Raw genomic sequence first — 13947 nt, forward strand, 5'->3', positions numbered from 1 at the left:
ACAGTTCCCTTTCAGCAGGCAACACCATAGGGTGACTGACTTGTCTTCAAATAAAAGGAGAGTCTAAAACTAAAGTCAATGAATAGATGCACATTCTCTGGTAACACATTAAGAACACTTACACAGTCACAAACAAATGCAACATCTGTTGACAGATTTTCAGAAAGCAGAGAACCACACCAGACGTCCAGAAGAACAGCACAATGACCTAAAAGCCATAAAAATAATCTTCACACATGCAGATAGACTGGAGGAGACCATGCAGCAGCAGTAGGCTTTGGCTTTTAAACATCTTTAGCTTCAGCAGCTTGGTCTTAGATGGTGCTGCAAGGGTTTGAGTCTGTTTCAGTGACCTGTTAGACTGTGCTCTACGTGTCTGTTTTGGGACTGATATAGCTGTCCTGCTGGGACAGTCCCATGGCATGACTGAGGTAAGCCACCAGGATATGCTTACACTAACACAGGAGGAGGAATGTTAGGAATTTTAGCTAGCTTATTAAATCTAATGCATTGGAGCCATGAGAGTGTGCAGCTTTTCTTTTCTGTGTGTGTGTGTGTGTGTGTGTGTGTGTGTGTGTGTGTGTGTGTGTGTGTGTGTGTGTGTGTGTGTGTGTCACACAGACAGAATTCAACTTCAGGCAAGTTTGCAGATACGCTTATCATCATCATGATTAATATATGTGTGACTCAGTTGTTTTTAACTTACGGTTATTACATTTATAAAACATGTAATAACCACAACATCAGTATTTGTCATACCAATGTAATAAGGTGGAAGAATGTATTATATTCCCCAAAAACATTTGGCAAAAATAAGTTCCATTACATTTTTTCCATCATCTCAGGGATATTTTTCAGAGTAACAGTTCAGTACACAGTGGTCTCTCTCCTGCTGGTCTGCTGTCCTGGAGCTGGGAGACTGGGCTTTCATGGACTGTAGACTGTCCAGGCAGTACGCTCCATGTGAAACCCCCAGTGGCCCACTAGTGTGACCTAGTTCTGTTTGATAGACGTAGACCAATGATGCGGATGATGACGTGGTCTACAGTGAGACTGGCCCTGCCCCTGGTCTGGCCCTGATCTGCCCTAACTGACCCATGACGGGGTCGCAATGACGATGACAAGGTCTGCAGTGCCCTTAAAACAACACAGACAGCTCTGGCTGGGAGAGAGGGGGAGTAGTTTGGTCAACCTCACTGTGAGGTATGGATATACAGTATTCTGTTTTCAGGGAAATATTCAGAGGCAGCTGAGGGTTGATGGGACTTTGGGGTCTTTTTGGTTTTGGGCTCCTGGGTGTCATATGTGATGGACAGGTTTAAATGAGATGTAAAAAGACCACTAATGCCAGTGTCTTGCTAATAATGATCCAATAAGGATCTCTTTTATCTCATGGACATCAGTCTAAGAATATAAGACTATGGTTGACCCTTTAGTCTCTTGCTGCTTTTTGTTTCTCAGGTTGATTTTAGCATTGTCACTCTAGGGACTGGAGTTGTCCTTATTCAAGGTGTAGCTAGTAGCCCACATTGTTTTATAGCAAATAAAAATGCGAAATCAAAGATGAAACCTGACCAAAATATCCCCTGTCTGCTCAGTGCTACTGTTGTACAGATCAACATGTGAGCACTTTCTGACAGGGACTAACCCTGAAAGGTTGAGTTCCGCATCTTGTCTTGCTCAGGATCTATGCATTACCCAAGACAAAGAGCATGACCCGACGAGGTGGTGTGTGTCTGTCTGTGTGTGTGTGTGTGTGTGTGTGTGTGTTTGTTTGTGTGTGTGTGAGTGTGCTTGCGTGCATGCGTGCATAGGTTTTGTATGATGTCTTTGTAGTTTATGGCTGTATGTTCTATTAATATATGAATACGTTATTATGGCTCTGTGCTCACCAGCAGGCTCTCGTTCTTCCTGAGCACGGTGTAGGTGAAGGCTGGGCAGGTGCAGTAGTGTCAGGAGGTGTAGCAGGTGCACCACTGAGAGCATCTTGACTGGCTGCATCAGCGCTTGGTATGGCAACTGCTTGTCATCCAATCGCATGGCGCTACAGAGGGTAGTGCGTATGGCCCAGTACATCACTGGGGCTGAGCTCCCTGACATCTAGGACCTCTATACCAGGCGGTGTCAGAGGAAGGCCCTAAAAATGGTCAAAGACACCAGCCACCGAAGTCATAGACTGTTCTATCTGCTACCGCATGGCAAGCGGTGCTGATGCACCAAGTCTGGAACCAACAGGACCCTGAACAGCTTCTACCCCCAAACCATAACACTGCTAAATAGTTAACCAAATAGCTACCCAGATGATCTGAATTGACCCCCCCTTTGCACTAACTTTTTGACCCATCTGCTTATTATTTATCCTGTTGCCTAGTCATTTCACCCCTTCCCATATGTACATACAGTATCTATCTCAATTACCCCGTATTCCTGCACATCGACTTGGTACTGGTACCCCGTGAATATAGCCAAGTTATCGTTACTCATTGTGTATTTATTCCTTGTTTTATTATGTTTCTATTATTTTTCTATATTTCTCTCTGCATTGTTGGGAAGGGCCCGTAAGTAAGCATTTCACTGTTAGTCTACACCTGTTGTTTACAAAGCATGAGAGCGTGACAAATACCATTTGATTTGATTTAAAGTGTACAGCAGCCCTGACTCGACCATCACCTTCAACAAAACAATTTTTAAAATAAAAAAAATGTAACCTTTATTTAACTGGGCAAGTCAGTTAAGAACAAATTCTTATTTACAATGATGGCCTACACCGGCCAAACCCAGACAACGCTAGGCCAATTGTGAGCCGCTCTATGGGACTCCCAATCACGGCCGGTTGTGATACCGACTGGATTCGAACCAGGGTGTCCGTAGTGACGCCTCAAGCACTGAGATGGAGTGCCTTAGATCACTACAGACACATTAACAAAAACAACAAGTAGGAGTCAAAGACAAAGGCAGAGCTGGACAAAGACACAGGTGTCCTGGACCGTGGATTTATGCAAACAAGGACATAAACGACCATGGAAAGATTCTCTGAATCACCACAGTGTTGTAGAAGAGAGAGAATGTCTTATGTCTCTAGCAAGTACTTGATTATGTGAATTCTGTCCGTACTTATACTGCCTTTGTCTGCCAGTGAAAACAGCTTGAGTCAATTCCACACATGTTCACAACAGATGAGCTCTGAAAACGGTCGATCAGTAGAACTGGGTGAGGAATGAAGTGAAACAAGCTCCCACTGACCTCATCTCATCCTTATCTCAACAATCCCCGAGCTCCTCCAAAGAGCCCTAACACATCCTGCTAACTTTCTTACAGCCGACCCCAAGTGGTGAGAGTAGGCAACATCACCCCCGCCGCGCTGACCCTCAACACGAGGGCACCACAGGGGTGTGTACTTAGATCCCTCCTGTACTTCCTGTTCACCCACAACCACATGGTCATGCACGACTCCAACACCATCAACAAGTTTGCTGACGACACAACGGTGGTAGGCCTGATCAACAGCGGCGATGAGACAGCCTACAGGAAGGAGGTCAGTAACCTGGCATTGTGGGGCTGGAACAACCACCTCTCCTTTAACGTAAGTAAGACCAAGGAGCTGATCGTGGACTACAGGAAACGGGGGGGCAAGCACACCCCCAGCCACATCAACGGGGCTGTAGTGGAGCAGGTCGAGAGCTTCAAGTTCCTCGGTGTCAAATCACTAAAAACGTAAAATGGTCCACGCTCACAGTTGTAAAGAAGGCGCGACAGCGCCTCTTCCCCCTCAGGAGGTTGAAAATGTTTGGCATGGGTCCTCAAATCCTCAAAATGTTCTACAGCTGTACCATTAAGAGCATCTTGACTGGCTGCATCACTGCTTGGTATGGCAATAGCACTGCCTCGAGCACTACCTTGATCGCTACAGAGGGTGGTCAGGACAGCCCAGCACATCACTGGATCTGAGCTCCCTGCCATCCTGGACCTCTATATCAGGCGGTGTGAAAGGAAGGCCCTGAAAATCGTTAATGACTCCAACCACCCAAGCCATAGAATGTTCTCTCTGCTTCCGTACAGCAAGCGGTACCGGTGCATCAAGTCTGACACCAACAAGCTCCTGAACAGCTTCTATCCCCAAGTCATCAGACTGCTAAATAGCAAACAAAATGGCTACACGGACAATCTGTGTTGACTTTTGTATTTTATTCTTATTTCACACTCACAGGCCCCTACACACTATGCACACTGACACTCCAACACACATATAAACAGTCAATCCATTATTTGCTCACACACACACATACATTTATACTGACTCTACACCCACTCAGATTCAATCATCATACACGCTGCTGCTACTCTGTTTATCATATATCCTGATGCCTAGTCACCTTACCCCTACACATTTCTACCTCTATCGCTCCAGTATCCCTGCACATTGTAAATATGGTACTGGAACTGACCATGTATATAGCATGCTTACTTACTTTATCGTGTTCTTCTTATTTCTTATTTGTATATATTGTGTGTTTTTGTTCTACTTTGTTATTTGTATTATTATATTGATATAGATTACTGCATTGTTGGGGTTAGAGCTTGCAAGAAAGGCATTTCACTGTACTTGTCCATGTGTCATTAAACCTTTTCAGGATGATGTTACGTTACAGAACATTCAGATAGGAATACATGTATGGTGTAGAACAGATATGATTGTCCGTCAGATAGAATATGGAATTGCGTCAGGTCTGTTCATTCTATTTTTACCTGAAACATCCACAATGTTTTACATCACTAAATACACCCCTGGTGTCTGGAAGAGGGAGCGTGTTAAACATGTATTGGATTTAAAAGTGTTAGACAATAATCTCATAAAGCTAGCCAGGTTTCTCCAAATATTGCATATACTCCAACAAATACTGTAGCTGTAAAGTATACCTAAACTCGCATGCCAGACAACAACTCCTGGCCATACCAGACACTTAGTCCATACTCAGTGGTGGAAAAAGTACCCAATGTCATACTTGAGTAAAAGTATAGATTCCTTAATAGAAAGTTACTCAAGTAAAAGTAAAAGTTACCAAGTAAAATACTACTTGAGTAAAAGTCTAAAAGTATTTGGTTCTAAATACCCTTAAGTATCAAAAGTTAAAATATAAATCATTTCAAAGTCCTTATATTAAGCAAAGCAGAAGGCACCATTTTCTTGTTTTTAAATGTATGGATAGCCTGGTGCACACTCCAACACTCAGACATAATTTACAAATTATGATTTATGTTTACTGAGTCCGCCAGATCAGAGGTAATAGAGATGACCATGTATTATTTTGATAAGTGTGTGAATTGGACCATTTTCCTGTCAAAATGTAATGAGTACTTTTGGGTGTCAGGGAAAATGTATGGAGTAAAAAGTACATTATTTTCTTTAGGAATGTAGTGAAGTCAAAGTTGTCAGAAATATAAATAGTATAGTAAAGTACAGATACCCCAAAGCACAAAGTATTTCTACTTAAGTACTTTACGTCACTGTCCATACTTTGTGACGGACTCAGCTCCAGCCCCATTCTGAAGATGGCGCATGAGGGCATTAATTCAGAAGATTACACAGCCTCGTCACCACAACTAATGACTCTCAACATGGCAGAAACAGGCTCCATTATTCCCTAGCCGACACAAATTCACAGTCGTGTAGTCCCTCTAAATAACCTTCCTAGTGACCTACAAAATAAAACACCTCATTCGTTGAAATGTTGCATTATAAATGAGTTACTCCGCAGGGACAATTCCATGGAGTCAATTTAAAAAGTGACAAAAGCAGAGTAACGAGACCGAAAACCACCCAGCTGTCACGACTTCCGCCGAAGTCGGCTCCTCTCCTTGTTCGGGCGGCGTTCGGCGGTCGACATCACCGGCTTTCTAGCCATCGCCGCTCCATTTTTCATGTATCCATTTGTTTTGTCTTGTTCCCTGCACACCTGGTTTTCATTCCCCAATCATTTCATATGTATTTATTCCTCTGTTCCCCATCATGTCTTTGTGTAGGATTGTTTGTGTTACTTGCATTTTGATATTGTGGATATTGTTACGCACACTATTTTTTGTCTATGTTCCGTGTTTTGGGCACATTTTATGTTATTTTTGTGCTGTCATTTTGACCGGAATAAAAAGTGCGCCTGTTCACTACACTCTGCTCTCCTGCACCTGACTTCGCCTCCGATACATACTCCTAACACCAGCTGAGGGCACTGGAGGGAGACTGTAACTGTGGTGTGTATTCGTTCACTCCCCCTCAAGGATTTAAGAGCATTAAATTGATATAACAATGCCAATATGGTAGACAATCCATCTAAAAATCAACTCAATGCTTTTACAGTAGTTGAGGGGGAGTGAACAAGTGCACACTTCAGGGAGAGGGGAAAAATGGGAAATTTGGCCTGACATATTGTTAGGTTCTAATTCTCAGTGTAAAAAACTCAACGGACACTATGAAAGCTTAACCAAGTTTATTCTTCCCAGAGGATCAATAGAGCTGCATTAGACGAAAACATTTTCACACAAGCACTGATATTTAACCCTTCCTCCTCGGCTGAGTCTCTTCCTACACATCTGTACAAACATTGTCTTTACTGCTAGGCAGGACACTAAGTGATACGGGCCATAAACTTTTATTTCTCCCTTAACGTGACCTGACCTGATCTCAACCCCCTTCATCAGTAATACATGGCTCTCTCCCCTTATCAATTCCTGCCATGTGATCGCTTCCCCGCGCTCAATATTTCAATAGGATACCTGATATAATGTAAACGTTATACATTACCCTCTCTCCCTCAGTGACATTAATAAGTGTATTTCATATTCTCAGAACCCAACAGTATGAAGGACTGGCCATACAAGATACCTTGGCAAAGAAACTACCATCTGTGTAACTGGAACCAGGGAAATGAAAAGAAAGGATAGCAGATGAGAAGAAGAGGAGAAGGGAGTCTCATTTATCAACCTCTTGTCTCTGTAAAATAAACTCATGAGAGAGGTAACATGGCTACTATCAGTTAGTGTCCCACACTAGAACTATAGGAGCCTCTAGCCAGGGCTGACAAGGTAATACAGACACTGGACTGTAGGCTACTGTCTGACTAGGGATTCTGCAGCGAGGCATTTTAAAGAGAGAACATAAAACACACACTGTCAATAGCCCTGGTTTTCATTTGGAGGGTTGCCAAATGGAAGAATAATAGGATGCAGGTCCTGTGGCAATCCTCCACCACCATGAACAACACCATGACATTCAACGTTATGCCACTTGGACAGCAGTGTTAATTTCGTCGACAAAAATATTTGTTTAACACCTATTTTTCAGAGGCACTGACTAAATTGCCCCAGAAAAAACTATAACTAAACAAAAACTATTTGTGACTAAAATCTGACTACTAAGTGGACTGGACAAAACTACACCGGGCACACACAGCCTACATCAACTGGTGAACTGCGGGGGAGCAAGCGATGAGTGTGGGCAGACAGGCAGACAGGCTCCGCTCCAGCTCCGCCTCCGATTATACACATGCGACTCTCTTGCTTCCCCATAGCTAACCAGTTACCACCATCATTCTAGTTAGCTACCCTTTGCTTGGTTAAGAAACCCAAGCTGCTTTACGAAATAAAAAAACAATAGCAACATTAAGTTTAATGGTAAAAACAGTCTAGCGATGTTTCTCTCTACCTTGAGTATAGAAAATATGTCTGTCTTTGAATTTGTAGTCTCGCTCAACCCTCCCATTTTCCCCACTGAATTTCATAGCCAGGTTCTGTAACCAACGTACAAGTCAAGTCTCCTTCTTTTCCTCAGAGAAAACGGCTTGAGAGATTACCGTTCAGAAGACATGACCCATAATACGGGCGCTACATTCTTTTATTTCTATTGTGCATTGGTGGCACTTTACATTAAAAAAGCATATCGGCGGTTCTAAAACTAGGCTACTTGTGGACCGGACCGTTAATCACTTGTTTAGGTTGCACCTTGTTCAGTCATGTTACCTCATTAGCTAGCTATAGGCCTACAGTGAGGGGAAAAAGTATTTGATCCCCTGCTGATTTTGTATGTTTGCCCACTGACAAAGAAATGACCAGTCTATAATTTTAATGGTAGGTTTATTTGAACAGTGAGAGACAGAATAACAACAACAAAAAATCCAGAAAAACGCATGTCAAAAATGTTATAAAATTATTTGCATTTTAATGAGGGAAATAAGTATTTGACCCCTCTGCAAAACATGACTTAGTACTTGGTGGCAAAACCCTTATTGGCAATCACAGAGGTCAGACGTTTCTTGTAGTTGGCCACCAGGTTTGCACACATCTCAGGAGGGATTTTGTCCCACTCCTCTTTGCAGATCTTCTCCAAGTCATTAAGGTTTCGAGGCTGACGTTTGGCAACTCGAACCTTCAGCTCCCTCCACAGATTTTCTATGGGATTAAGGTCTGGAGACTGGCTAGGCCACTCCAGGACCTTAATGTGCTTCTTCTTGAGTCACTCCTTTGTTGCCTTGGCCGTGTGTTTTGGGTCATTGTCATGCTGGAATACCCATCCACGACCCATTTTCAATGCCCTGGCTGAGGGAAGGAGGTTCTCACCCAAGATTTGACCGTACATGGCCCCGTCCATCGTCCCTTTGATGCGGTGAAGTTGTCCTGTCCCCTTAGCAGAAAAACACCCCCAAAGCATAATGTTTCCACCTCCATGTTTGACGGTGGGGATGGTGTTCTTGGGGTCATAGGCAGCATTCCTCCTCCTCCAAACACGGCGAGTTGAGTTGATGCCAAAGAGCTCCATTTTGGTCTCATCTGACCACAACACTTTCACCCAGTTGTCCTCTGAATCATTCAGATGTTCATTGGCAAACTTCAGACGGGCATGTATATGTGCTTTCTTGAGTAGAGGGACCTGCATGATTTCAGTCCTTCACGGCGTAGTGTGTTACCAATTGTTTTCTTGGTGACTATGGTCCCAGCTGCATTGAGATCATTGACAAGATCCTCCTGTGTAGTTCTGGGCTGATTCCTCACCGTTCTCATGATCATTGCAACTCCACGAGGTTAGATCTTGCATGGAGCCCCAGGCCGAGGGAGATTGACAGTTCTTTTGTGTTTCTTCCATTTGCGAATAATCGCACCAACTGTTGTCACCTTCTCACCAAGCTGCTTGGCGATGGTCTTGTAGCCCATTCCAGCCTTGTGTGGGTCTACAATCTTGTCCCTGACATCCTTGGAGAGCTCTTTGGTCTTGGCCATGGTGGAGAGTTTGGAATCTGATTGATTGATTGCTTCTGTGGACAGGTGTCTTTTATACAGGTAACAAGCTGAGATTAGGCACACTCCCTTTAAGAGTGTGCTCCTAATCTCAGCTCGTTACCTGTATAAAAGACACCTGGGAGCCAGAAATCTTTCTGATTGAGAGGGGGTCAAATACTTATTTCCCTCATTAAAATGCAAATCAATTTATAACATTTTTGACATGCGCTTTTCTGGATTTCTTTGTTGTTATTCTGTCGCTCACTGTTCAAATAAACCTACCATTAAAATTATAGACTGATCATTTCTTTGTCAGTGGGTTTTTTAATAGTTTTGATGTCTTCACTATTATTATACAATGTAGAAAATAGTACAAATAAAGAAAAACCCTTGAATGAGTATGTGTGTCCAAACTTTTGACTGGTACTGTATATTTGTCATATTTCTACTTTTGGGGAGAAAATAGGATGTTATGCTGAAAAATATGTTGGTAGGACAAGGCTATGTATGTTTGTGCACATGGAAATCAGTGATATATTTTTACTATAGGTTAATGAGGCAATACAAATATGATGTGACTAAAATGTGACTAAAATTAAAGTGCATTTAGTTGACTAAAATGGCCCACTGTTTTTGACATTTTGACAGTAACTAGACTAAATAATTATTCAAATGACAAAAAATGGGACTAGGCTTAATGATTTTTTTAAAGACTGCCAAAAATAACACCGTGACAGTTGACCCAGGTTGTGTTGTTGTATTGCCCATTATATTGTAATTGACATGCTGATTAAAATCCCCCGGAGATCAAAGTTAAATTCAAATAAAGGAAAAAGTATTCCTTCCTGGCTAAGAACTCAGTGGAGGAGAGAAATAAAAGGTCTTTCACTACTGAATCAGAGGAAACCTTGAATCTCAACTGCCCAAATATGGTGTACCCTCCCCCTCAGACCACAAAACAAGGCACCCTAACCTAAATGAAGACCAGGTTATCCCAAACACAAACACCCACACACTTCGCACTCAGGGGTGGCAGTCCATCAGTGCCATCCCCAATTATCAGTTACAACCCGTCAGGGAGGACTATAGAGGACTGTAGTTGTTTGTGGGAAGTCACGACAGGCACAGGTCCAATGATGCATCTTACTCAAGGCTTCAGACTGCATCATAACTCTGGATTGTTTGTCTAGATTTGTCATAAAAGGGTGAAATGTCTGAAATGTCCCTTTAAAGCGATAAACGTACTTTTTAAAGGTCACTGAGGGCAACACTGATTACATTCCAACAGGAAGGATGGTTTGGAAAAGCAAAGGTTGAGTGGGTGAAATGATAACACAATTGGACAGCTGCTGCTACTGCCTGGGGTTTACACAGAGCCAATATCCAGGGGCTAAGATTTGGTGAGGACTCATCAGCAACACCCCCCCAACCCCCCTCTCTACCCTGTGGCCCCATAGACTAATATACATTAATGGGGAGACAGAAACAGGTGTTCTTAACGTTTTGTATACTCAGTGTATAGTATAAAATAATTATCAGATTGCATTTTCCTCCTCCTTACCCCGTCACTACTCTAAAGTTTTGCTTTGCTCCCAAGCCACTGTTTTGGTTCAGTGCAGTTAGAAAGCACTAATGGCACCACTGGTGTTTAAATTAAAAGGCACCAGCAAAGTAAAATTGGTTATCTGCAGTTGAAGTCAGAAGTTTACTTACACCTTAGCCAAATACATTTCAACTCAGTTTATCACAATTCCTGACATTTAATCCTAGTAAAATTTCCCTGTCTTAAGTCAGTTAGGGTCCCCACTTTATTTGAAGAATGTGAAATTTCAGAATAATAGTAGAGAGAATGATTTATTTCAGCTTTTTTTTTCCTAGTGGGTCAGAAGTTTACATACACTTAATTAGGATTTGGTAGCATTGCCTTTAAATTGTTTAACTTGGGTCAAACGTTTCGGATAGCCTTCCACAAGCTTTCCACAATAAGTTGGGTGAATTTTGGCCCATTCCTCCTGACAGAGCTGGTGTAACTGAGTCAGGTTTGTAGGCCTCCTTGCTCGCACACACTTTTTCAGTTCCGCCCACAAATGTTCTATGGGAGTGAGGTCAAGGCTTTGTGATGGCCACTCCAATACCTTGACTTTGTTGTCCTTAAGCCATTTTGCCACAACTTCGTAAGTATGCTTGGGGTCATTGTCCATTTGGAAGACCCATTTGCGAACAAGCTTTAACTTCCTGACTGATGTCTTGAGATGTTGCTTCAATATAGCCACATAATTTTGCTTCCTCATGATGACATCTATTTTGTGAAGTACACCAGTCCCTCCTGCAGCAAAGCACCCCCACAACATGATGCTGCCACCCCCGTGCTTCACGGTTGGGATGGTGTTCTTCGGCTTGCAAGCGTACCCCCATTTCCTCCAAACATAACGATGGTCATTATGGCCAAACAGTTCTATTTTTGTTTCATCAGACCAGAGTACGTTTCTCCAAAAAGTACAATCTTTGTCCCCATGTGCAGTTGCAAACCGTAGTCTGGCTTTTTTATGGCGGTTTTTGAGCAGTGGCTTCTTCCATGCTGAGCGGCCTTTTAGGTTATGTTGATATAGGACTCGTTTTACTGTGGATATAGATAATTTTGTACCTGTTTCCTCCAGCATCTTCACAGGGTCCTTTGCTGTTATTCTGGCATTGATTTGCACTTTTCACACCAAAGTATGTTCATCTCTAGGAGACAGAACATGTCTCCTTCCTGAGCGGTATGACGGCTGCGTGGTCCCACGGTGTTTATACTTGCGTACTGTTGTTTGTACAGCTGAACGTGATAACTTCAGGCCTTGAAATACATCCACAGGTACACCTCCAATTGACTCAAATGATGTCAGTTAGCCTATCTGAAGCTTCTAAAGCCATCATTTTCTGGAATTTTCCAAGCTGTTTAAATGCACAGTCAACTTAGTGTATATAAACTTCTGACCCACTGGAATTGTGATACAGTGAATTATAAGTGAAATTATCTGTCTGTAAAAAGTTGTTGTAAAAATTACTTGTGTCATGCACAAAGTAGATGTCCTAACCAACTTGCCAAAACTATAGTTTGTTAATTAACAAGAAATTTGTGGAGTGGTTGAAAAACAAGTTTTAATGACTCCAACCTAAGTGTATGTAAACTTCCATTTCAGTCATTTAGCAGATGCTTTTATCCAGAGCAACTTACAGTAGTGAATGCATACATTTTCTTTTTTTTTTCTGTGCTGGCCCCCCGTGGGAATCGAACCCACAACCCTGGTGTTGCAAACACCATGCTCTACCAACTGAGCTACAGGGAAGACTTCTGACTTCAACTGTATTTTGTTGTGCTACAGTATTGTTACATTTAGAATTGTATTTCATGTTGGATGGTGTTGGTCCAATGGTGTTGCTACATACAGTACCAGTCAAAAGTTTGGACACCCCTACTCATTCAAGGGTTTTTCTTTATTTTTACTATTATCGACATTAATAGTGAAGACATCAAAATTATGAAATAACACATATGGAATAATGTAATAACCAAAAAAGTGTTAAACAAATCAAAATATATTTTATATTTGAAATTCTTCAAAGTATCCACCCTTTGCCTTGATGACAGCTTTGCACACTCTTGGCATTCTCTCAACGAGCTTCATGAGGTGGTCACCTGGAATGTATTTCAATTAACAGGTGTGCCTTGTTAAAAGACCAAGTCCATATTATGGCAAGAACAGCTCAAATATACAAAGAGAAACAACAGTCCATCATTTCTTTAAGACATGAAGGTCAGTCAATGGGTGGCTACTTTGAAGAATCTCAAATATAAAATATATTTTGATTTGTTTAACACTTTTTTGGTTACTACATGATTCAATATGTGTTATTTCATAGTTTAGATGTCTTCACTATTATTATTAAATAGTAAAAATAAAGAAAAACCCTTGAATGAGAGGGTCTGTCCAAACTTTTGACTGTTACTGTATAATTTGAGCTGCAAGCACCATGAGCAAATTCACTGTATCACTTCACATTGCCTGCTCAAAAAATTAGGGGTTCAATGAGGGTTCTTCTAAGATCCTCAAAGTTCCTCGAAGAACCTTAGGCTTCTTGTCACTGAATAATGCCCCCAAAAGGTTCTTCCAAGAACCCCGTAGGAGGTGGGGTTCATTGAGGAACCTATTCGTTCTTGTGGGTTCTTGCAGGAACCTAACAGCCCAACCAAAATGTTTTGATTTGAATTTAGCACTTAACTGAGAAATGTAAAGATCTCTTCAATTTAAGGTAAGGTTTCTCCATTTATGATCTAAATTAAAATTGTCTTTATGATGATACTATTGATGAGATCTGACTCTAAACATGAAATATTGTTAATTATCAGGTATCCTATTGAAATATTGAGTGCCATTGTCTGATTTCTACACCAGAAGTTAATTGTTATCTGTTGGACGAATGTATATGGTGGAGTTAACCTTGGAATGTACTGAGTAAAGGAAAGGCAATCACATGTTGGCAGGCACTGATAAGGGTGGAGAGATGTGGTTTGAAGAATGGGGGGCCGAGGTTAGGTCAGGTCCCATTAAAGGAGAAGGAACAGTTTATTGTGCACATCACTTAATTTCCTGCCCAGCAATAAATATGTCATGTTTAGCGAGAAGGAGGATGTCACCCAAA

General features: G+C 41.9%; 1 pseudogene; it reads right to left on the reverse strand.

The window, feature by feature from the left end:
• Positions 1 to 368: 368 nt before the first annotated feature.
• The window catches only part of LOC106603422 (zinc finger SWIM domain-containing protein 7-like), a 46625-nt pseudogene continuing 33046 nt past the window's right edge, over positions 369 to 13947 (reverse strand).

The sequence above is a fragment of the Salmo salar genome, chromosome 04 (assembly GCF_965601325.2).
Source record: "Salmo salar chromosome 04, fSalSal1, whole genome shotgun sequence".
Lineage (NCBI taxonomy): Eukaryota > Metazoa > Chordata > Actinopteri > Salmoniformes > Salmonidae > Salmo > Salmo salar.